Source organism: Marmota flaviventris, chromosome 1, assembly GCF_047511675.1.
Source record: "Marmota flaviventris isolate mMarFla1 chromosome 1, mMarFla1.hap1, whole genome shotgun sequence".
Taxonomy (NCBI): Eukaryota; Metazoa; Chordata; class Mammalia; order Rodentia; family Sciuridae; genus Marmota; species Marmota flaviventris.
The window spans coordinates 77862850-77886837 of record NC_092498.1 but is presented as its reverse complement, the minus strand read 5'-3'; positions in this window follow the sequence as shown (position 1 = coordinate 77886837).

Here is a 23988-nt window from a genome sequence, read left to right as displayed (position 1 = left end):
ATCTTCTGTAATCCCTGATTCTGAACATCGTTTCATGTCCCATAATGCCATCTCACTTGGTACCCCTCATGGCTTTGATTGCACACCCACACTGTCATACATGGAACTCTCGGTGTATACATGTGTAAATAAGGGGTACAAGGCTTGTTTTCTCTGATGTAAGAAAGCCTTTGGGGAAAGGTTTATGTGAGAGAGGCAACTAAAGTATGGGTCTTGAATTGTCAGCGACAGAGACGATCCCTCTCTTAGGAGCTCTGAGTGTGAAGGTGTCAATTTGAGACTGCCCAGTTGCTATGGTGACACCCTGTTCAATAGGAGATTCTGTGCCAGCTACAGAGCTATTCAGTTCTTGACCTTGAGGTTCAGACACCAGCTGCTGGTGACGGGGTAGAAAGTTATGGGTGCAAGCTGATAATATAATAATTGGGCTGCTCATACTGAGGACCTTGATTTTGCTTACTTTGAAGAAACTTTCTCACAATAAATCCTTTTGATGTTTCTACCTATATAATAAATGTGCTGAGCTTGTTATGGTTCACTACCTCCCTACCAAGGAGTAGCCGACATCCAAGACCTAGCTTTTTCTCTTTTTGTGTGTCTGTTTGGCTTTTCTCCTTTCTCTCACTGTTGGGTCCAGGAACCTGAATTATCGGCTATGTAGGACATGACAGGCCTGAAGGTGTATGAACCTCCTCTAGAAATGCCTAGCACACTAGTGTGGCAAATAGCAGCATTCAGCAAGTGTTTTCTTTAATAAATAAGTGAACATCCGAGTGTCCTAAGTGATTCTCTGTGTTTTAGAAGAGCATTTGAGATCTATCCACTATATAGATGCAATACCTTTTAAATACAAATAAATTAAAATGATTTTATGTGAATAACCTAGGTTTGGGGCCAGCCTTTGGAATTTTGGAAATTTCAGCCACAGAAATTGTTACAGAAAGGGCTATGGCAATTCTGGGCTCTGTGACCTGTTTTGTAGTCTCACAGACTTGCCTAAAGCCACAATCTTTAAAGTCCCTGCACCAGCATCAGTATTTCCTGAAAATATTTAGAATGCAAATTCTCAGGCCCCATCCAAGACCTAGTACATCAAAAAGTCTGAAGGTGGAGTCCAGCAATCTGCATTTCAACTGCTGCCCAGATGGTTCTGATGCACACCCAGGTGTGAGGACCACTGGCTGAGAGGAAGTCCCAGGAGGGCCGTGTTCAGCTCTCTCTGGGAGTGATTGATTCAATGACTCAGCAACATTTTTAGGGCCCAGCCTCCCTCCCATTTCTTGGCTCTGCCATCCTGAGTGTCTTGACCTCTCTTGCCGCAGCTACCAAATAGGGCTTTTACAATTACCGAACAAGCTCTTAACCGGCATTCCAGTAAGAGGGGCTCACAGCTTGGCTTGTAGTTACACTTGCTCATTCTCAGTGTGTCGATCAACTGATGACAAATTAGGAGCCTGCCTTTGCCTTCCCATCCTCATTTGGTTCACTGTGAGAAGCCTAGAAGCCGGTGCTCACAACAGCTTGACTCATGAACGATGGTGCATACATCGGAGCACAGAGTGCTGCAGTGGAGGGGCTGATGGGAGAGGCGTTGACTGGGGAAGGCTATGTAGGACTAACGCCCCGGGTTAAAGAAATGTTCCTTGACTCCTGTTGGCCGGGATGCCCTGTCTTCCTATTTCCCCTGTTTGTCAAATGCGATGACATCCTAGAGCTGGTTTACAGTACCTGATGCGGGTTCACTTGTGGAAGATGCACTTCTCCTTTCTTGATGCTGGCAGGTCCCCAGCTTGGGTACAGTGTTTGTTCTCTTCCATGTCAGTCCGGTCTGCCAAAGCTATTCATGGTGGTTTTATTTGCTCAGCAGTGACTCATGGAGGATGGGGCTGGTGATGAAGTTCTTTCCACTACACTGTGAAGGTTAGTCTGGTGGTGGGTTTCTGAGAAAGTTCTTCATTTTTAGCAAGAGATGCTGAAAATGGCATCTGGACTTTGGTGTGTGAGGATGTGGTACTTGGAGAGAAGCAGCTTTCTGGGCACCACAAGGGCATCTCAGGCTAACACACCCAGGATGGCAGAGCCAAAGAACAGGAGGGAGGCTGGGCCCTGATAGTGTTGCTGAGTCATTGAATCAATTACTCCCAGTGCTGCCTTGTATCAGGACTTTTGTTACAGGAGACAGTCAACGCCCTTCTGCCTAGAATTCATTAAATATTAAGTGTTTATCATTGCTGTTCTGATCCCTTTCATTTCTCTTGAAAAAATGAAAGGGACAGATGTGATGATTTTAAATTTCTTCCAATCCTAATAATTGATGATTCTTTGCTCAAAGTGTCTGTTTGTGTGTGCGTGTGTGGGGGCAGGGTGTGTTCAAGATGAGCCAAGAATTAGCAGGAGTGGGATCTGGAAGGGCAAGTAGTGCTTGAGTTAGGGTCAAGTTTGTCTCAGCCCAGGAGGTAGTATCAAGTTGCGGCTGTGGGGTTAATAGCATGAATTCCTAGGGAAGAGCTGAAGTTTGATTCCTAGGGCCCAGCAACATCAGGAGTCCACAGGAAGAGCCCGACATTGACGATAAGAGCTAAGAACTAGCTGGGCATGGTGGTGCACACCTACAATTTTAGCAACTGTGGAGGCTAAGGCAGGAGGACTTCAAGTTCAAAGCCAGCCTCAGCAATTTAGCAAGGCCCTGAGAAATTTAATGAGATTCTGTCTTGAAATAAAATTTTAAAAAGGGCTGGGGATCTAGCTCAGTGGTTGAATGCCCCTGGGTTCAATACCAGGTACCAAAATACAAAAACGAATACTTCCCCCACCCCCTAAGAACTGGGTATAGGCAAGAAGGAAAATTGTGACAAATCATCTGTTTACCAGCCATCAGAGCTCTTGTATGTGTTTAGCAAAGGATCCTCTCATGGTACCAAGCATGGATGCTACATTAGCATGGAGAATTAAAGGGCCCGCGGTCTCCTCAGGGGCATGACCAGGATCCTTTGTGGTCCAGACTTACTGAATTCCCTCTCTGGCCAGGTATCCTGCTCTTTCAGACTCTACTAACCTCATGCAGCACCTTTTCTTTCTCTTTCAGCTGCATCTTTACTGATAATTTTCTATGCTCACACATTTCAGGCTCACTCATTATTGAATAAATATAAGTTCATTTTCTAAACTTTTTAGGTATTCTGACTTTTGGAAAACAGATGTGAGTTAGCTACAAAATGTTTAAAAGGAAGGAGGAAGGAAGGAATTCAGGAGAGGGAGGAAGGGAGGGAGGGAAAGAAAGGGACATTTTACATTGCTTTCCGTCATTTTTGAGTCAACACTGCCACCTAGTGGTAAAGTAATTCATTAATTTTTTTATTGAATTGGCCATTTCATGTCTAGGATTTTCAAGTGGTAAATTTTGAGCAAGAAGAGACTTTAATAATGATTCATTTAAAATGTATTATTTTGAACATGAGGAAATTAGGTCGTTAAGTCATATGACAACCAGAGTCTTTAAAGGCCCATACAACTAATCACTGTGCTACCAGTATGGTTCCTGATCTACAAACCACTTTTTTTTTTTCTTTCTTTACTATTCTAGAAATTCTCAACTATTAACTCTTAAGATTTTGTTTGCCCACTCACTTATTCTCCCTTAAGTTTTAAAGAAATTCTTATCCAATTTAGCTATTTCCTAAAGGAAATTGAGGAATGAAACAAACAAACAAACAAAAATCCCCCAAAAAAACCCAAATAACAAAACTGGTTTCAAATGAACCAAAATTATATTATCTCTTCCAGTTTTAACATTGTTTGATTTGCCTCTTTTTCTAAGTCTTTCTCAATGGCTTATAAGTCTATGTGCATTTCTTTCTCTCTTGTGTATGTTTAAATATGATAAAAATTTTTTGATACATTCTGTACCAATATTTGTTCACCTTTGGGCAGGACTGGGTGGAGCCTGAGATTCTAAATTTTCATTAAGCTTTCCAAAGACACTAAAGCTGCTGCTTGCAGATCGTAGAGCTTTATTGAACAATGATTGCATTCTTAATAACCCCAAATCTTTCTTTAGAATGGATCAGAAAACTGGGTTCTCTCTGGGCAGATGTGATGCATAAAGGAAAATTCATTTGTCCTAAGGGGCATTTTGACAGAAGTGGCTAATTCTCCTTTTGGCCACAGTGGGGTCATGCCAGCAAAAGAAAGGGCTGCTGCCTGCAGTGCTTAACACGACAAGGTCAGGGAGCTTCCCTGCACTCCATCATGGCCACTGGCTCTCAGGGGAGTTTGTGATAATCGTGACTGGTGAATGTCCTCCCAGTGGTGGTGCTCAGATCCACAGTTGTGTTAAAGTTCTAAGTTTGGTTGCATATTGGAATAACCAGGGAGCTTAAAAACACTCCAAGTTCCGTGTCTTGTCCCTGGAGTTTAAAAGCTCCCCAGGTGATTCTAATGTGTACTGAGTCTGAGAATCACTGTGAGTCCAAAGGCACGTAACAGACTACAGGATGCCAACATGTCCCTCCTCTCCTGCCTGCTCACCAGTTCAGTCTGACACTGGGCTGGAGAAGGGAGTCAGTTCTAATGTGCCCTGGATATTGATCATCCTCTCAGTGCCCCACCTAGCTACATGACAACAGGATGGGCATGTCCAGTCCCTTCTCGAGGTCCCCAGGGCTTGGTGCACAGCATAACATGTTTCACCCCCAGCTCTCCTCCAGGTCAGCTGAGGCCATGTGATAAGGCTGCTTCAGCCTGAGGAGAGAGAGTTCTGGCTTTTGTAAGGTCATAGCCTGGATCCAGTTCATTCCCCAGGAGTTACAGTATGAATCAGATGATCTGATTGTCCTCATGAGGCCTGTAGAATCAGAAATGTTATCCAAGTTTTTGCTTTAGAACTTTTCAAATGGGATCCTGGGAGCTCTGATGTAGACCTGAAATGACTTTTGATGTTGAAAGTAACTTCACTAGGACTAATTTTTTAAAAGTTGCTTCTGCCACTTCTCTCTAAAGTTTTGGGATCTCTAGGCTATAAATAGTAAGAAGAGAATATGATAAAAATTCCAGTTAGAGACGGGATTGATAATGTGCAATTGTAGTTAAAGAGCTAAAGAAAAATGCCTCATTCTCTGATGTTATCTTTTTCCACTTAGATATTTACTAAGGGAGAGATGGAGGGAGGGAGGGAGAGAAAAAGATAAAGAGAGAGAGAGAGAGAGAGAGAGAGAGAGAGAGAGAGAGAGAGAGAGAGAGAAAGTTAGGATTGTAGATAGAATATTGTTCTCTTATCATCTTGACCCTTCTCTGTACTTGGCCCTGTTCATCAAACCTCCCTGAAACTGTTTCCTTTCTGCCTTTATGACATCATTTCCTCTTGGATTTCCTTTTCAGCTGCCCTCACATGGTGTCCTATTCCCTCTCGGATGTGGAAGGCCCTCCCCTGGGGGTGAGGCTGCTCTACAGGCCTCACCTCCTGCTGCTCATCACTATGCAGATGGATCCAACCCCACTGTGCACAGCCCTGGTTTTCCTTCTGAGCATGGCACCCAGGAGACATACAAGTGATAGATCTTATGATTTTGAGGGAGGGGGTGAGGAAGGGATACATAAACTCCCCAATTCCCACGGACACCCAAAGAAAAGGTTTTCCTCTTTTTTTTTTAGCTCCATTGCCACTATTTTAAGTCAGTTCTTCTCTGCCCCCCAACCTGCATACCAGCATGGAGTTCTGAGAAGGGTCCCTGGCCCCAGTCATGTCCCTTCAGTCCTTCCTTCTTCCCCAGTGATAAACCTGTTGCAGTCACTGGATCCTCAGAGTTGCTCCTGGCCAACTTCCCGAGCTGCCACCATGAAGGGCAAACACCCAGACACAGGACATGAGGGCTGTGGTGATTTGTCCCTTATTTCAGTCTTGAGCCTTATTTCTCTCTAAAGCAATGATACTGCCTTCATCTCCCTAGCAATCCTCTGCATGAACCATTTCCTTTTTCCTTCCAGGGTTTACATGCTCTTGGAAGAGACTTCTATTCTTTGCCTGATAAACTCAGTCTCATCATTCTAGGGACACTTCAAACTCCAAAGTCTGTTAAATAACCCTTCTGCCCTCATTGCCTACCTCTTTAAAAGGACTTAGCTCATCCAGTTTGGCTTACTTGCTCATCCACCTCCAACGTATCACGGAAACTTCATCATACAATTTATAAGAAGATCCTTACATTGAAAGTAGGAAAAAAATAAATGTAATATAAATTTTTAATATTTCCAGTTTCAAGATTGTTCTAGAAATAAAAATAGTATTTATCAAATAATAGTTACTATTCCGAATACTTTATATGTATTAACTCTTTTAAACCTCATTGCAGCTCCTTAGAGCTGGGTGCATTATCCCCATTTCATAGATGAGGAAACTGGGAGCAGATGGGTCCAATAAATTCCCAAGGTCACACATCAAGCCAAGGCTGATGGGCTCTTGAATTCATGCTCATAACCTTGATGCCTCACTGCTTTTTTTTTTATAGTATCAGAACAATTTTGTGTTTTGTTTAAAAAAAGAATTCTTTGAAAATGTTGCAGAAAACCACATGCAAGTCATACAGAGAGCAAATTTATTTATTTAGAATCCTCTTCATGTTTTCGTTGCCAACAATTAAGACTTCCCTCTCAAAAGAAAAATTTCTCTGAGATGGGAGGGGGCGGAGAAGAAGAGAAGATTTCTGTTGGTTCTATAACAGTGGAAAATGGCCTACTAGCAATTTGGGAATGTGGGAAAAATGGTGGAAGGATGGCAGTGACCAGGAGGTCCCTTTCATCCTAAAGACATCTTGGAACTGTGTGAGATCCTGGAACTATGTCACTGATTCATATTGGTTTCTGTGGACAGGGACCCCAATGACTGAGTTAAATTTTCTACCAATATGGTCTAATAGGAGCTTGTGAAGGAGTTAAATGACTTACAGGAAATAAACAGTTGCACAATTTCTTGCACACACAGTTCAGGTTTCGAAGTTATTTTAACACCCTCCCTCCATCCCTTAGAGAGTTGTTTTTCGCTAAATATGTCCACTTTCTACAACTGCTCATTGCAAAAACCGTTGCTAATTGAGGAGAACCTTGAATCTGTTCTAGTCTCAAAGTAAGCAAAGTTATCCTGGGGCAGCAATTTTCATCTGACTTCTAGTCTTAGAATGAGAGGGGAAGAAGGTTATGAACATGCATTTGCCAACAAAAATACCAGGTAAAGCATAATCAGAACTGTTTAAAGGAACCCAATTTAGAGAGATTTAGTTTGTCTCTTGAAAACCTCCTGAAGTCCAAGAATTACAAAAGGCTTTTGGTAAAGAGTGGATCTCAGGTGAAATCAAAACTTTTTGGTTGTGGTTGTCTGTGTTTAGCAGTAAAATTTTACTGTGTTCGTTTTAACTAGAGTAAACATCTCTTTTAAGAAGTTTGAAAGTGTGTCATGCACTCCATAGTCACTATTTAAATAGTCACTGTGCCCCTGACTGAGACTCTAAAACCGTGATTAAAGTATCTGGCAGAAAGCCAGTGGGTCTGAGATGGTAACTATGGGCTGAGTCAGATGCTTGTCACTTCACTATGGTCATCTATGCTCTTTAGCCTGAGTTTCCAGTTCTCTATAATTAAGAGGGAATTCCTATTAATACTTCAGAGTCGGATTTGTCTAATGTTTTATTTTGTAAGCATATTTTTAGCCTCAATGAGAGTTTTCCATGTCTATTTGTTCAACAAACAAATGAATGTTTCAAAAATACAACAAACATGTACTGAATGCTAAAGTGGGCCACTTATGAATGACATAAAGATAAATAAGATAGGGTTCCCATCCTCTAAGAACTTTAGACTGTGGTGGCAGAGACAGGAAGGTCCACTGGCAACTCCTAGTCATGAGGGAGACAGACACTGCTGGTTCTGTTCCCACAGCCACTCTTTCCATCTTCCTGGCTAATATGGCCATGGGGGGGTGGGGGGGGGAGAGAGAGAGAACAAAAATGAAATAGAACAGAAAAACTGCCACAATATTATTTTTAAAAAGTTAGGCTCCACTCAGGATGAATCGTTACAAGTTTAAGCCAATCATGTAATTCTATTCCCCTCAGCCATGATTGGTTGATTGGTTGGAATGGCCATGGGATCATTCCTGGCCAAAGAGACAAAAGATAGAACTTCTGGGGGAATTCCTAGAACAGATTCCTCTCTAATGGAAAATGAAGGCTGAGTGGGTGGAATGCCTCTCCTCTTCCTGCCTTTGTGGAGATGATGGCAGGAGTGCAGGGGCAGTATTTCTAACTCACTGGAGATGTCCAGAGGCAGATAAAAAAAGTATTCTTGAAAACACCGTAAGAAAACTGAACCAACCATGTCACCAACTTCCTCCAGAATTCTTGTTCTGTGAGGCAATAGTGATAATAATCTTATTGTTCCAGGCACGTTTAATCATCCATTAAATTGCCAGTACCAACTGGGTGTGGTGGTATATGCCTGTAATCCCAGTGGCTCTGCAGCCTGAGGCAGGAGGATGGCGAGTTCAAACCCAGCCTTAGCAGAAGCGAGGCACTAAGCAACTCAGTGAGACCCTGTCTCTAAATAAAATACAAAATAGGGCTGGGGATGTGGTTCAGTGGCCAAGTGCCCCTGAGTTCAATCCATGGTCCCCCCCGCAAAACAAAAACAAAAACAAAAACACCAATTACTAGTACCAGAAAAAAAAAATGTTAATGGATAGCTATTTCAATAAAGTTAGGCACAAATTCTTAAAGATGCAGAGTAGAGAGAGGTGATTTGGCCAGAGGAAATCAGGGAGGATGTTTTAGATTTCGTGAACTTTGAGCTGGGTTTTAAAGAACAAGTGGAAAGCTCACTAGGTAGAAAAAGCAGGGAAGAACATCCAGGTAGAGGAAGGGTATGTGGAATGGCTCAGAGGCAGGAGGAGGGCCATGGCCTCTCTGGACTTGTATGTGGGTTTAGATGCCAGAATCTTTTAGATGCTCGGTAGAATAGATTTGTGATGTTTGTGGGCTTAATGTTCATTTATATGTGGCTTTTGAAGGTCTTAAATTAGGCATATAGTCGGAAACGTGCAATTACTTGTAATTTGTTCAAGACTTGAATGTACACTTTGGTGGCTTTGAGTTTTTAAAGTGGAGTGGATGATAGGGCAGTGGGCAAGGGAAAGGCAGGGCACACAGTGCAGTCTCCAAGATCTCTGTGGTTTTTTCCCCCTTTATAACTTGGTAACTTTCATGAAGTATTAGACATTTGGTTCTTGTGTTGGTCCAGGTCATCTGAGAAGCAGATGCCAAGACAGAATCAAACATGCAAGGATTAAGCATGCAGAGATGTCATTAGGGGACCCGTCTTGTGGAGGAGATGGAGAGGGCGCAGGGTGAGTCCATCAGGCTGGGATGCCCTGTGATGTAGAGACCAGGAGAGTGGAGGATGCATTGGTTGGAAGTGCCCTCAGCCACTGTGCAGGCTAAGAAAGGCTCTGAGGGGCCTTGGGGAAGTCTCCCAGCCCAGGATGCTGCAGTCAGAGAAGTCCCCTGTTACCCAGGAGTGGGTCTGCCTCAGTGTCCCTGTCCCCCTTAGAGCAGCCATTGGGAAACACAACCTCAGCACAACATGGCAATGGATTTCAGGGCTCTGCTGCTGGGGCCTGTCATTCTACTCCCTGAGGTTGGAGGTTTGCAAAGATATTCTGTTTCATTCCAAAAACTTGTCCCGGGGTTGGGGTGGGGGACTACTAGAACTGGTAATAGAAGTATAAAAAATAAAATACTTTATATGCATTTTATAGGTAAAGTTCTTAATCTTTTTTGGGGGGTCACAGAACTCCTTTAGAATTTGATTTCAGCAATATTCTCTCAGAAAAATGTACATACCCAAAAGCACCCTGGTCTAGCATGACGCCTTGGCCTCATCTCAAGTTCTGAAACCTCCAGCTTTTCCACAGCTGGCTCCCCAGTGTCTGCTGCAGCAGCCCCACAGCATTCCACACACTGACATCTGGACGCCTTCTGCCAAGGGCTTGTCCTGCTTCCCGGACAGACTCATGAAGCTGCAGGCTCATGTGCACTTGGAAGACACCTTGGCTGAGAGTCCGTATGTCTTGCCTCTCAGGGCCTCTATGGGTTCACCACCCACACTCAAAACTATCTCTGAGTCCTCCCTTCTTATTAATTCCTAGAATCCCTGGAGAATGAGGTTGCTTCTGTGTTCAGACCTTGACCATGGTCTTGGCCACTCGGTCAGCTGCAGCCTCTTCCCATCTTTCTCATTCCCTGAGCCCTTCATCTGAAATTTGAGTTGATAACCTAGACTGTGATCTTGATTTCATCCTTAACACTTAAGGGCAGATATCCTCTTTTTATGTTCCCCTGGACCCTATGCTCACATAACTACAATAATCAAATATATAATACACACACTGTCCCCCCCAAGTAGTGAAAATCCATATGCAGTTGATTCTTTTTTATCCACAGAGGTGTGCTCTATACAGCTGCTGTACACACTGAATTAGCAAATATAAAACCATTGCTGCCAGGTGTGGTGGTGCACACCAGTAATCCCAGCAGCTCTGGAGGAGGCTGAGGCAGGAGGATCATGAGTTCCAAGCCAGCCTCAGCAACAGCAAGGCGGTAAGCAATTCAGTGAGCCCCTATCTCTAAATAAAATACAAAATTGGGCTGGGAATGTGGCTCAGGGGTTGAGTGCCCCTGCGTTCAATTCCTGGTATCCCCCTACCAAAAAAAAAGTAAAATAAAATAAAAATAAAAACAACATAAAAACCTTTGCTGCTGCAGGAAGTGCATCCACATACAAACCTATCTTACATAGATTATAATTTTAAATACTAAAACCAACTCATCTGAGCAGATTCTCTTTTCTTTCTTTCTTTTCTTTTTTTTTTTTTTTAAGGAAAAGTAGAGTTCAGAAGTGTTACATGATTTGCCCACGGCTCCAGTAACAGGCGCCAGAGATGGAATTCAAAGCTGTCCAATTGGCCAGCGCAGGAGCTTGAGAACTGCTCTGCCCCTGCCCCTGCCCCTGCCCCTGCCCCTGTGGTCTCCACCCTCTGCTCTTTGCAGTACCAGAGCTGAAGCCAGAGGCCAGGCCTCGCCTGGTTGCACCTCAGATGGGAATGTGCTTGTTGGAACATCTCCCCCCCATTTTTTTTTTTTTTTTGCCATTCAATTTATGTCTGCAAATGACCACTAAAACATGCAAGTATTCATGTTGGTGTTACAAATAAAATAAATAAGAATCCCTAGAAAAATCTGTAAATAGGAATCCATAGACAATAAAAATTCATTGTATTAGGTTAAAAAAATCAAAATTTCCAACAGGGTATATGGTGAAACGTGTGTCTTTCCTTCTCTACCTTCCAATACCCCAATTCTCCCAGCCCTTTGCCCTCCAAGAACTGCCCTTATGGATCTCTTATTTTTCCTTCAGAGGTAACTTCTACAGCATCTTAGACTAAGTGAGTGGTTAAGAACAGAGGGTTTGAATCTCTAGCAATTAGAGAAATGCAAATCAAAACTACCCTAGAATTTCATCTCACTCCAGTCAGATTGGCAGCTATTAAGAACAAAAAACAACAATAAGTGTTGGCGAGGATGTGGGGAAAAAGGCACACTTGTACATTGCTCATGGGACTGCAAATTGGTGCAGCCAATATGGAAAGCAGTATGGAGATTCCTTGGAAAACTGAGAATGGAACCACCATTTGACCCAGCTATCCCACTCCTTGGTCTATACCCAAAGGACTTAAAAAAAGCATACTACAGGGACACAGCCACATCAATGTTTGTGGAACCAACCTATATTCCCTTCAGTAGATGAATGGATAAAGAAAATGTGATACACACACACACACACACACACAAACACACACACAATGGAATATTACTCAGCAATAAAAGAGAATGAAATCATGGTTGGAGGTAAATGGATGGAGTTGGAGAAATAATGCTAAGTGAAGTTAGCCAATCCCCCCAAAACAAATGCTGAATGTTTTCTCTGATATATGAAGGCTGATTCATAGTGGGGTTGGGAGGAGGAGCATGGGAGAATTAAATGAACTCTCCATAGGGCAGAGGTGTGGGAGGGGAAGGGAGGGGGCATGGGGATAGAAAAGACAGTGGAATGAGATGGACATCATTACTCTAAGTACATGTATGAAGACACAAATGGTGTGAATATACTTTGTGTACAACCAGAGATATGAAAAATTGTGCTCTGTATGTGTAATATGAATTGTAATGAATTTTGCTGTCATATATAACAAAGTAGAATAAGAAATAAATTTAAAAAAAGAATAGGGGGTTTGAGTTTGAACAGATCTAGCTTTAAAAGAACATGTAAGCATGGGGAGGTTATTCAAACCCTCTAAGCCTCAGTTTGCATAGCTCTAAATTGGAGGCAATACTCTTGCCTTCTATGTGGGCTGAGAGGATTGGACAATGAATCACGGGGAGTGCTTGTCAGTCTTCTAGGTCTTCCAGTCTTCTAGTGCTTCCCAGTCTTCTGGGTCTACACTGTGGCTCTGACTTCCCTATCCCATGGTCTTTAACTCACTGACATGTCCTCATCCTTGGGTCCAATTTCACAGAAGGATTTGGCTGGAGAGAGTGCTTGAACGATTGTGGCTTTTCTGGGCATACCACACCACCATGTCTAGTTAGAGGACTAAAGAAGGGTGGCAAAGATTTTTTTTTTTTAAAGGACTTGTACAAATCAGGTCTTGGCTTTAGCTGTAGCTAAATACAGAGAGTTATAGGATGATAGGAACTAAAGGAGAAGAGAGAGGCACTTCCTGATGCAAAGAAATATGGTAGCATTACCTCTCCCAGCACCAGCACCAATGTTGCACCCAGTGGTCTTTCCTTCCATGTACAAGTCTGTCCCCAGTGGAGAAACCAGTTTCCTCCCAGGAAAACGAAGTGTTCTTCCTCTCTGAATAGGTTTTAAGAATTTGACCTACTTGAAAGGATTTAGGTGAAACTGATTCCCTTGAAAGAATTAAATAGTTTTATCTCCTAGCAAGAACAACTATTTTCCCATTATTTTCAATTTTTCTCACTTTCCTAGATGTGTGACCATTGGCAGAGCCTGTAGGATGAATTTAGCTGACAAGCTACCATTCATATAAGGAAAGTCAAGGTTGTATCTGACTCAGATCTTTTCTACAATCAGCTAGCATATAAATACAATTAAAAAAATAAAATAGAAGATCGTCATGGGAAAATTAATCTATATTTGAATCATTTAACTTTTTATGTTCTGGTTGTTTCTATAAGAGCTAAGAATAGTGATATTTTCCTGCTTTGGCTCTCTTTCAGATTGAATTCCTATTCTATATCTATGGACTTCAAAGAGAAAAAGACAATATTTATAGGAAGTTTTTGTTTTGAGAAGGTCTCCAGAGACTTACCTGCCTTTTTTTGTTTTTGATACTGGGGATTGAACCCAGGGCCTTGTGTATGCAAGGCAAGCACTCTACCTACTGAGATATATCCTCAGCCTTTACCTACCTTTTTAAAGAAAATGAAAACCCTTCTCTTCTCTCACCTGTGCAGGTACAGCTGTCATTGTAAATATAAACTTAGATTTCTCACAGTCTTGTTTTTAAATCTAGGAACAGACTTATCTTCATGATTCTTGTGCTTTTCCTGTATGTTTAAACTTTTTGTTTAAAAAGAATGTAATCTCAAAATATGTATCCCCAATATATTTGAGTTAAAGTAAAATTCATTCTGGTGTTTGGATGAGAAATTCTTCGTTTCCACCTCTGAAGTCCCAACTTGGGAGCTATTCTTGGAAGGGTGGGAGCCTTTTTGCTACTGGACTCTGCAGAATCGCTGACTGCAAACCTTACCATGGGACCCACACTGCCTACCTCCACATGGAGGTGTGAGCTAGAGCTAATCATTAGATCCTGCCCGCAATCTCATTTCTGGCCTGGAGAAGTTAAAACAAACAAACAATTCTTTCTTGGCAGTCTGCAAGCTGTATTATAATTATTCAAAAATATTTTCTCTTTGCAGATCTCAGTGAGATGAACTGGGAAATTCTCACCTGATCATTTAGCTCCATTTATAACTTAGAAAATGAAAAACTGTTTCATTTTAGATGAAACACTGTTTATTTCTCCATGTCTCATGGCAGTTTTTCATAATTTGTGTCCCTCACTGTGTTGCTCGCCGCGTGTCTGTGGCCAATTTCTCCCTTTTTATAGGGACTCCAGTCTTATTGGAAGAGTATCCACCTTCCTCCAGGATGACATCATCTCAACTAATTACCTCTGCAATGACTCTGTTTCCAAATAAGCCCCTGTGGATTGGTGGTCCTTCCCTACCTGTGCCAAATGATGACTTCTTCTAATAGTGTAAAACCAAGCTGGGATGAATACAAGGAAAGGAGAAATACGGTTCTTGTTCTTGGGATACTCATTGGTTAGCAAAAACACACATGGAATTATTTACAGCAATATAGAAATGATAAATATGGTCTTGGTTTAGATAACTGATTCTTGCCTTGTTTTTTGGCTCTAGCACACATGTAAATTGAATCACATGATACGTACTCATCATCAGTGTAAGCAGGATTCTTTAGGAAGTAGATACAATTCCTCCCCTTTCTCGCCTGGTCAAGAAAAAATTTGAATGTGAATAAGTGGATCGGCATGCTCATATTTAAATGATGTCTTAGGACTTGTCCCATTTATTTTAAAATGCCAATTACTGAACAACTTTAGTACTTTATCATTAGTAATGAATTATGACACTTCACAACTCACTGCTTACACAGGTTAGAAGTTGAAAAGTATTGATTTGTACAAAAATTGCTACTGGGGTTCTCAATGCTACCCTTCAGTTTCTCCGTAACACCTGAACAGCAGCCTGACCATGTGGCTAGCTTTGTTCTGTTTTTATTTTAGGGGGGGGGGGAGTGTTCTACTGGGAATTGAACCCAAGGGCACTCTACAACTGAAGTACACCCACAACCTTCTCTTATTCTTTATTTTGAGACAGGTTTTCACTAAATTGCTGAGGCTGACCTTGAACTTGCCATTCTCCTGCCTCAGCCCCTGGAGTTACTGGGATTATGGGTGTGAGTCACTGTACCTGCTTGCTTTGTCCTTTTAAATAATAATAAGAGGTGGTGGCATGTGCCACACCCCAGAGGAAGCCTTCAGAGCTATGTAGTGACTTTGCACCCTGGCTTCTCTCCCTTTGCCTAGACTCTCTACCTTTGCCCTGGAGTCTAGGTCTCCTCAGAGCTTCCCAAGGTCTGTGGTTCCTTCCAATTACCTGGTGGGCAAGGAGAGAAGAAAAGGGGTCATGATAGCTGTGGGGACTCTTTTTTAATTCAGGAGTTGGCAAGGGGAACAGTTTGGCCCAGAAGAGACTCTATTGGTCCCTCAAATGGCCCCACCCTCATGTCAGGAATAGGTGCTGCTGGCCTGGTCCCACTGCATGAGTCCTGCTGGCTTTCTAGGCCTGTGGCAGAGGCTGTGGGCCAGGGGGCCACGGGTGTCTGTTGCACCTTCCTTGGTGGGGGTGGTGGCCCATGAGGGGTGGGGAGGAGGAGGAGCGCAGCTGAGTTCTTCTAATGCCAGCCCTGTTTCCCTACCACTCAACATGACAAGCAGGGGGAGGGAACCATGTGCAGAATTTCTCTACATTTCTGGGTAGAAAGGCAGGAAGAAGACAAAACAGTGAGAACCTGAGCAGAAGCTTGGGGTCATGCTCTCTTTGAGAGGAGACATCCCCAGTGGAGTCCCAGTGACCGAGGGACCGGCTCTCCCAGCTGCTTTGGTTTTGAGTTGGAATCCCACTATTTCTCCAATCTGTATGGATCTGTTTTTATCAAATTCTTCAATTCCTATCCTTTTGGGGAGCTGCAGGACATGCGTCATTATTTCCATTTACTGTGGGGGGAACAGAGACTCCGCCAGGATTTGGAACTTGCCCAAGTGGTCAGGAAGAGCTGGATTTCATCCCCAGGTCTGCGGGGCTTCAAGCCTGCGCCCTTCCTTGTGAGCCACACTACCTCCCTGTGGACAAGGCTTGTCTCTGCAGAAAGGAGAACATCACTCTGCCTGGAGGAGTGAGCAGGGCTTCCTGGAGAACCAAGAACGTTTGTCCTGTTTTGAAGGATGGGTAGGAGTTCAGAGGCAGAAGGAAGGACGTAGAAAGAAGACATGCCAAGTTGAGGAAATGACACAAGAAAAGTTTTAGGGTTGGAAGAAATGGCACATTCAAAGATCCTGGGTAATCAGTGTGGTGGAGCTTAGAAGCAGAATGTGATGAAGAAATGAAATTAGAAAATCAGGCGAGTCATCTTGTGAAGAGGCTTGGAAAACCTGAGGTGGTCATTCTTCTTTGTCTGTGTGTGATGTCCCCTTGGAGATCTGCCTGAGAACTTCTGAGAAGTAGTGCAAACCAGTTCTGGGAGGGGTGGCAGGTTTGGTGAAGAGTCTCTTATATTCCCTGGACTATCTCTGTGTAACTATGGAATATGATTTGTGCTCTGCTGGAATGAAAGTCATGATTACTGAGTTCTAAACAACCTCTTGGTGATGTTGAGTCAAGTGTGTGTGTATGTGCACGCTCCTGTGAGGGGGAGGGTAGGGAGTGCTGATAGATGTGAAGGGTGAGGTACTATATAGTAAATAAAACTAAGTTCTTGGACATGCCTGTTTGATTTGCTCTAGAGCCATGGTTTGCAAATGGACTTTTGATGGCCATTCATGAGGTGCCCCTTTTTGTGCAGGGGTGTCCCAGGGATTGAACTCAGGGACACTCAACCACTGAGCCAAATCCTCAGCTCTATATTTTTTTTCTTTATTTTATTTAGAGACAGGGTCTCACTGAGTTGCTTAGTACCTCACTAGTGCTGAGGCTGGCATTGAACTCATGATCTACCTGCCTCAGCCTCCCCAGCTGCTGGGATTACAGGTATGTGCCCCTGCGCCTGCCCTTATCCCAAGTCTTCTATAGTATATTTTCATAGGAAATGCACTTGCTCAAATATTTTGATAACACCCCTTAAAAAGCATAACTTCTACAGTAGAATACCAAGTACACATAATTTTTTCAATTAAAATGGAAATATTAAAGAAAGAAATTGCAATCTGACTGCTGAGCATACAGTTCCTCCTCCACTGGGTGCTGTTCCCTCTCTCCTGTTCCCATACCCAGTATGATTGATTCTCCTCTGGTATTTGGGCATACAATTTAACACATTTAAAATGCTGCCTTAAGGCATTTGTTCATTTTCCACTCCTTTTGGCTAGCATTCTTTGAGAATCTATCCTTTCCTAGCTATTGTGGTAGTCACTGGGTATTAAAAAAAAATCAGTCTGATTTTAAAAGAGTTTGGTCAATGGACTGCTTCTGTGGAGAACAGCTTCAGTATCATGCACATTATTTTAAGATGTTTATGGTTGTGTATGTGCAAGGCTGCATCCTGCATGGTTAGTGGGAAAATATGTATCCTGCAGGGAACAGAGACTGCTTTAGAGTTTTAGCTCTACTACTTAAGTCTAGGAAAAGGGACTTTCAATTAGAGCTTGGTTTTCTAATCTGCAAAATGGGGATAATTGTATTTACCACTTAGATTCAATAAAATAATAATTACTAACATTACTGAAGTCTTAGGATGTTCTAGGTATGGTTCTAAGTACTTCATATATGAAGTTATGAACTGCATAACTCCAGGAAGCCACTCGGAGATATTATTATGCCTATATTAGTAGAGAAAGAAATAGAGGAAGTCAGTTAAGGTGCATGGTCCAAGGTCACGGTGAAGCCAGGATATGTGCCCAGGCAGGCTGGCTCCAGAGCCAGAGCTTGTGCCTCTTGCACTTAATGTGTTGCCTAGCACAACTTTGGCACTTGGTCTACACAGGGTAAGGTATATACTTTGCATGAATGCAAAAGAAAATGTGAGGCTTCTTGTTCAAAAAATGAGAAAAAAGTATCCTTAAAGGCAATAAAGCATAAAACTTTTACTTTGCTTTCACCATAAATAGTATTTATTTTGTGTTTTTTTTAATTTATACAAGACAGTAGAGTGCATTTTGATATTATACATACATAGAATATAACTTCCCATTCTTGGTTGCACATGATGTGGAGTTACACTGGTTGTGTATTCATACATGAACTTAGGAAAGTTATGTCTGATTCATTCTACTGTCTTTTCCATTCTCATCCTCCCTCTCTTGGCTTCATTCCCCTTTGTCTAATCCAATGAACTTCTATTATTTCCTCTTATTGTGTGTAGCATCTACATATCAGAGAGAACATTTTATGGCTGAGTAATATTCCATTGTGTATATACCCACATATTCTTAATCCATTTATCTGTTGAAGGGCACTGGGTAAATTCCATAGCTTAGCTATTGTGAATTGAGCTGCTATAAACATTTATGTGGCTGCATCACTGCAGTATGCTGATTTTTTAAAAGTATTTTTTGGTTGTAGTTGACACAATACCTTTATTTTATTTATTTTTATGTGGTACTGAGGATCGAACCCAGGGCTTCACACATGCTAGGCAAGCACTCTACCGCTGAGCCACAACCCCAGCCCTGTAGCATGCTGATTTTAAGTCCTTTGGGTATATGCTGAGGAGGGGGATAGCTAGGTCAAATGGTGGTTCCATTCCAAGTTTTCTGAGGAATCTCCATCCCGCTTTCGTGACAGTTGCACTAATTTGCAGTCCCACCAGCAATGTATGAGTGTATGATGTAGTATTTTTAATTTGATATAAATATGCCCTGGCAACCCATATATAAGACACTTACAGAAACTTTAATTGAGCAATAAAGTTATCATATGTGGTATTTTTAAACTCAATGTAAGTTCTTATAGGTGTCCTATGTCTGGGATACTGGGACATAACGGGTTAACATTTCACTGTCTGAGTGCAGAACTTCAGAGGTGCTGGGGCATGTGGGCAGCACAGCCCTACTGAGATCCCTTCTCAGTCCATCCCAGTTTATCACTGTACACAGCCCTAACCCCTGTGATGGTGACCCCCGCCCCCAGGGGCTGCATCCTTGAGGCTCACTTGGTGTCTGACTGGGGTGTGGGAGCTGATCAGGGAGGGTGAGAGGGTGGCCCGCAGACTCACTTGCCCAACACCTGGTGGTGCTGCCAAGTGCCAGCCTGGAACCTGCGCTCGGGTTTGGGGAAGGGGGTTGGGACTGTGGGTGCTCCGAGATAGATCCTCCTTTTCTGGGTGGACAGGATGGTGGAATGCAGGCCCCGCTCTGTGGTCTCAACCCAGTGGCCCTATCAGAAGGCAGCAGCAGTGGTGCAGGAGTGAGGATGGAGAACCTGATCACCTGATTGGTCCAGAGCTTTGGGGGTTGGGTCAGCTGGCTGAGAACCTGTCACCAGGGGTGGGAAGATGATGAAGCAGGACTGCCTGGGAGCTCAGGGGCCTCTTGCCCTGTGCATAGGCAAAGCTGAACTTATTAGGAAATTCAAGAGATGGATTCAGGAGCAATAAAACCTGGTGTGGAGGCGGGTGGAGGATCTAAGGTGGGGGTGCTGTGTGGCTACATTGGTCCCACTAGGGAAGCCTGTTCTCAGTCTAGGGATGAACGTCATCTGCTCGCCAATAGACACAAAGGGAACTTTGAAGTTCTCAGCTTTTTTTTTTTTTTTAAGTTGAGATGAACACACAGTATCTTTATTTATTTTTATGTGGTGCTGAGGATCGAGCCCAATGCCCCACTATGTGAGGCAAGTGCTTTACCCCTGAGCTACAGCCCCAGCCCAGTTCTCAGCTTTTAATAGGTATTGAGAATTTCTTTCCTTATTCTGGCCTGAATAAAGCAAAAAAATATCCTCTTTGGACAAAGATAATATTGCAAATCAGGACACGCTTTTGTTTTGTAATTATTATTTGTTTTTCGTTATGAGCGATAAGGACAAAGTGCTATGAAAGAACTAAATACCTGTGAATCTTTTAAATATTTTTTTAATTTTCTTCTTGAGGACTGTCTGTAGACTTAAATCTCACATGCCCACAAGGTCAATATGGTCTAATTCTAGGGAAATGAGATCCATTTCTACTGAGGGAGACCGCATTTACTTTTGATGTGGATATATAATACTTACCACATGTGGCCACAAGGCAAACCCAAATCCTCCATCACAGGGGACATGGCTGTGACATTAAACAAACAGCAGGTGATGAGATTGAGTAAAACCACGGTGGGGAGTCCTCGCTTCTGAGGCTTCCACTCAATAACCCATTCAAGTGTACAAGTCACTTAAAGGTGCTCTCTGGGGACTGTATTGACACAAGCAATGAGATGTACTCTAGCCCTCTTCCCAGTGTTTTCCTCACCTTGAATATGCTGTGCATGCTGCTTCTTGCAAAGTCAGGACAATATTATGCTCTCACAGCTTTCAAGGGTATGTGGCTCTGTGGTGTAGATGACATTCATTGATCTTGCTCTTGTTTTTTTTCTTTCCATACCTTTTATCATCAATAGAGCCAAAAGAACAGAAATGGTGCCTGGCTGTATGTTCTATTTGAAATTTCCAAACAAGGGTGTTTTGAAATGGCTAGATGCTGAATGGCACCAATAATGATAATCTTAGCATAAATAAAGCTCATTCTCCCAACTCTCAGGTGTATCTAGGATTTAGCAGAAGTTCTTTCCAAAAGTTTTTTTTTTTTTTTATTCTGCATGAAAAAGGGGGATAAAGGGTATGATTTTTTTCTGGTCTTTCAGTGTAGTGTATTAAGATCTAGTGTGTTAAGAAGGTCATCTTTGTTTGTATTAATCTTATTTCTTTTCTTTTATTCTCAAGGTAGCTTCATTTTATCTCATCATCCCTTATTTTTCATTATTCCTTTATTTTCCTCCACATGACTTTTCATCGCCTGATTCATTTTATATTTCCTTGCTTGCTTGATTTTTGTCTTTCATCTCTAATAAAGTATAAGTTTCATAGTCACAAGGACCCTGTCGTCTCCTTCTCTACTACTTGCCTAGCACCTTGCACAGTGACTGGCAGGTAGTGACGATGACATCAATAGCCAGCATTTATCAGATGAATGCCTGACGATGTTCTAAAGCTCTTGATAATAATATGACCTAATCCTCACCACAGCTCTTAGAGATAAATATATTTTAATTTCCATTTTACAAATGAGAAAACTGAAACTTAGAAAAATGAAGCAAATTTCTTCCAAATCATATATTTGGGAATTGGGAGAGTCATGTTCAAACCTAGGCCATGTGGTTGCAGTGTCTGCACCTGCCCGTTAGGAGCTTAGCTCGCTCCACATGAGGGACAGGAACATTGTCTTGTTTCCTGCTGTGCCCAAAGTACATACTAGGCTCTCAATAAATATATTTTTTTGAGTATATGAACATTCAGTCCAGGAGTGGTGTCCTGGCAGAGAAGGTAGTGGCCATCAAGGACAGAGACAAGGTCCAGGCAAGTGAAAGGTACTGGCTCCTTCTTCAGCAGGGTTAGCTGGGATCTGTTGTTCTTAAGGGTAATGTGGAGGCTACTCTTGGTCCTCCCACCCCTTATTCCTCTTCTCTCCACCCTTCTCTCACCCATGGATGCAACTCTAGGGGCTGGGGTCACTCTGGATTCACAGAGGTCAGCTCTGAGAGTGGTAGGGCAGATCTGTCCAGGTGTCCGTGTAACTGATCCCTTTGATGTGGAGCTGTGTCAGTGGTGTCTACAGACGGGCCTGGCCTGGGTGGTTCAGCCTGCAGTGTCCTGGATCTCATCAGAGGCCCCCATAAGTTGCTTGGCCCTAGAACTATGGACTCTATTGACTCATGTTAGATTTGCTTGATATTCTTTGTAAGTAGCTGCCTCTGGAGGCTAGTGTTTGACTTCCCTTTTCTTGTCAAACTTAAAGTGCTCCAAGATGTGTGTGTGTGTGTGTGGGGGGGGGTGTGTATGGGTGTATATGTACATGTATTCAATTATTGTGATTGGGCCCAGAAAACATTTGGATCAGCCTTAGAAGTTAAGTATAAATCATTCAGTTTCTTTTGTTCTCACTTGTCATCACACAGCTGTTAAGTGGTAAGTCAGTCTAAGGCAGCTTTGGAAAAGAACCCTAACTCTGTGTGTGTGTGTGTGTGCACGTGCATGTGTGCAGGTTAGTGAACCTGGGAGAGAGGGAGAGGGAAGGAAGGGAGTTACAGCTGCAAGTTCAGATTTCAAGTATCAGAACACAAGGGGTTTCTTCAGTTGGGACTGATAAACTTTGCAGCCCATTAACGCACGCAGTGAGGGTCATTGCACTTTGCATATTTGGAGGTAACATATACCACCCCCACCTGGACACAAAGGCTGCCTTGGGAATGAGCTGGCTAACCACATTTGAGGGAATGCCTTTCAACTAAGAAGGAAATGAGCAGAATAAAGGGTTCTTTATTCGTGGGCACCCAACAAGCTCAATCTTGCTTCTGTTACTAAGGAATTGGTTTTAGCATCAAGGTATGACATAAAACCATAAAACTGAACAAAGAAATAGAATTGCTGATTAACAATTAAGTGCTGATAAATACGAGGGATGCCTGGGGACTATTTCAGACTTTTGCACAACATGGGAAGTATGTTATAGCATAATACTCCTTCTTCTTTGGCAGGCAAATATCTTATTTCTTATCAAGTATTCTCATATAGGAGTTTGTGAGCTCTTATTTTGTAATAAGGAATAAGGAAATGTGATTCATGTTTTTAGTTTATCAGTTTTGTTGGTTTTTAAACTATCTTCCTCCTGGAAGATGCAATAAGTTGGAAAGAGATTTGTGCTATGGATGCAGAGAAGTAGGGTGGGAAAAAGAAGAAATGTGGCAACGTACAACGCGATGGTCAGGTCAGGCCTGCCGAGGGGAGGATTTAGGATCAAGCGTTTGAGAGAGGCAAGGAGTTAGATATGCGGCTATCTGGGAAGGCATTTCAGGGAAGGGCAAAGCCAATGCAAAGGCCAGGGCGTAAGCACACCCAGCACATGTGGTACAGTGAGTGAGTAGTGGGATTTTAGGAGAGAGCCGAAGGCAAGATCTCTTAGATCCTTAAAAGACTTTGACTTTTATTCTGGAAGAAGAGGGAGGCCTTGCATGTCTTTGAGCTTAGGGATGACTTGATCAGACTTGTTTAGAAGCTGAAGTCTGATTGTACTCTGGACAGGCAATAAGAGAAGTAGAGATACCTATATGAAGGCTATCGTTGTAATGTAGGTGTCTTAGTTCAGTATTGCCGTGTAACGAGTTATCCCAAACCTAGTAGACTGAAGCAACAAACACCAAGTCACATTTCTGTGGGTCAAGAAGTTGGCCATGGCTTAGCTGTGTCCTGTGGTCATAGCCAAGGCTACAGCCATTCAGGCTTGATTAGGGGAGGATTCACTTCCAAGCTCACTCACGTGGAAGCCAGTTCCTTGTGGGTTGGCTAGAGTCTTGGGTTTCTTCCTAGAATCTGGTTAGAGACCATCATTCCTAGCCACAAGGACCTTTCCAAGGGGTGGCTTACAACACGGCAGCTTATGTTAGGAGAACAAGCAAGCAAGCAGGGGTGGGGGAGTGTCCGAGTCAGAGGCAGAACACAGTCTTTTAAAACCTAATCTCAGAAGTGATCTCCCAATAGTTTGCTATGTTTATTTGTTAGAAACCAGTCATTATATCCCACAAATACTCATGGGGAAGGGATTGCACAAGGATGTGAATACCAGGAGGAGGTGATCATTGTAAGCAATTTTAAAAGTTGCCTAACATACTTGGCAGTAGAAATGGCGAGGAGAGACAAAACACATTAAAAATATGGGAATCATAATCCATGATCTCTTACTCTGTAGATGATTTAAAAACACCTTATATAATATCTGTGGCTTAGATTTTTCTACTTTAAATTGAAAATCTACTCATCTCCTTCTCTATAAACAGTTCGGACTTGAAGAGTTTAAATAACTAGCCCAAGT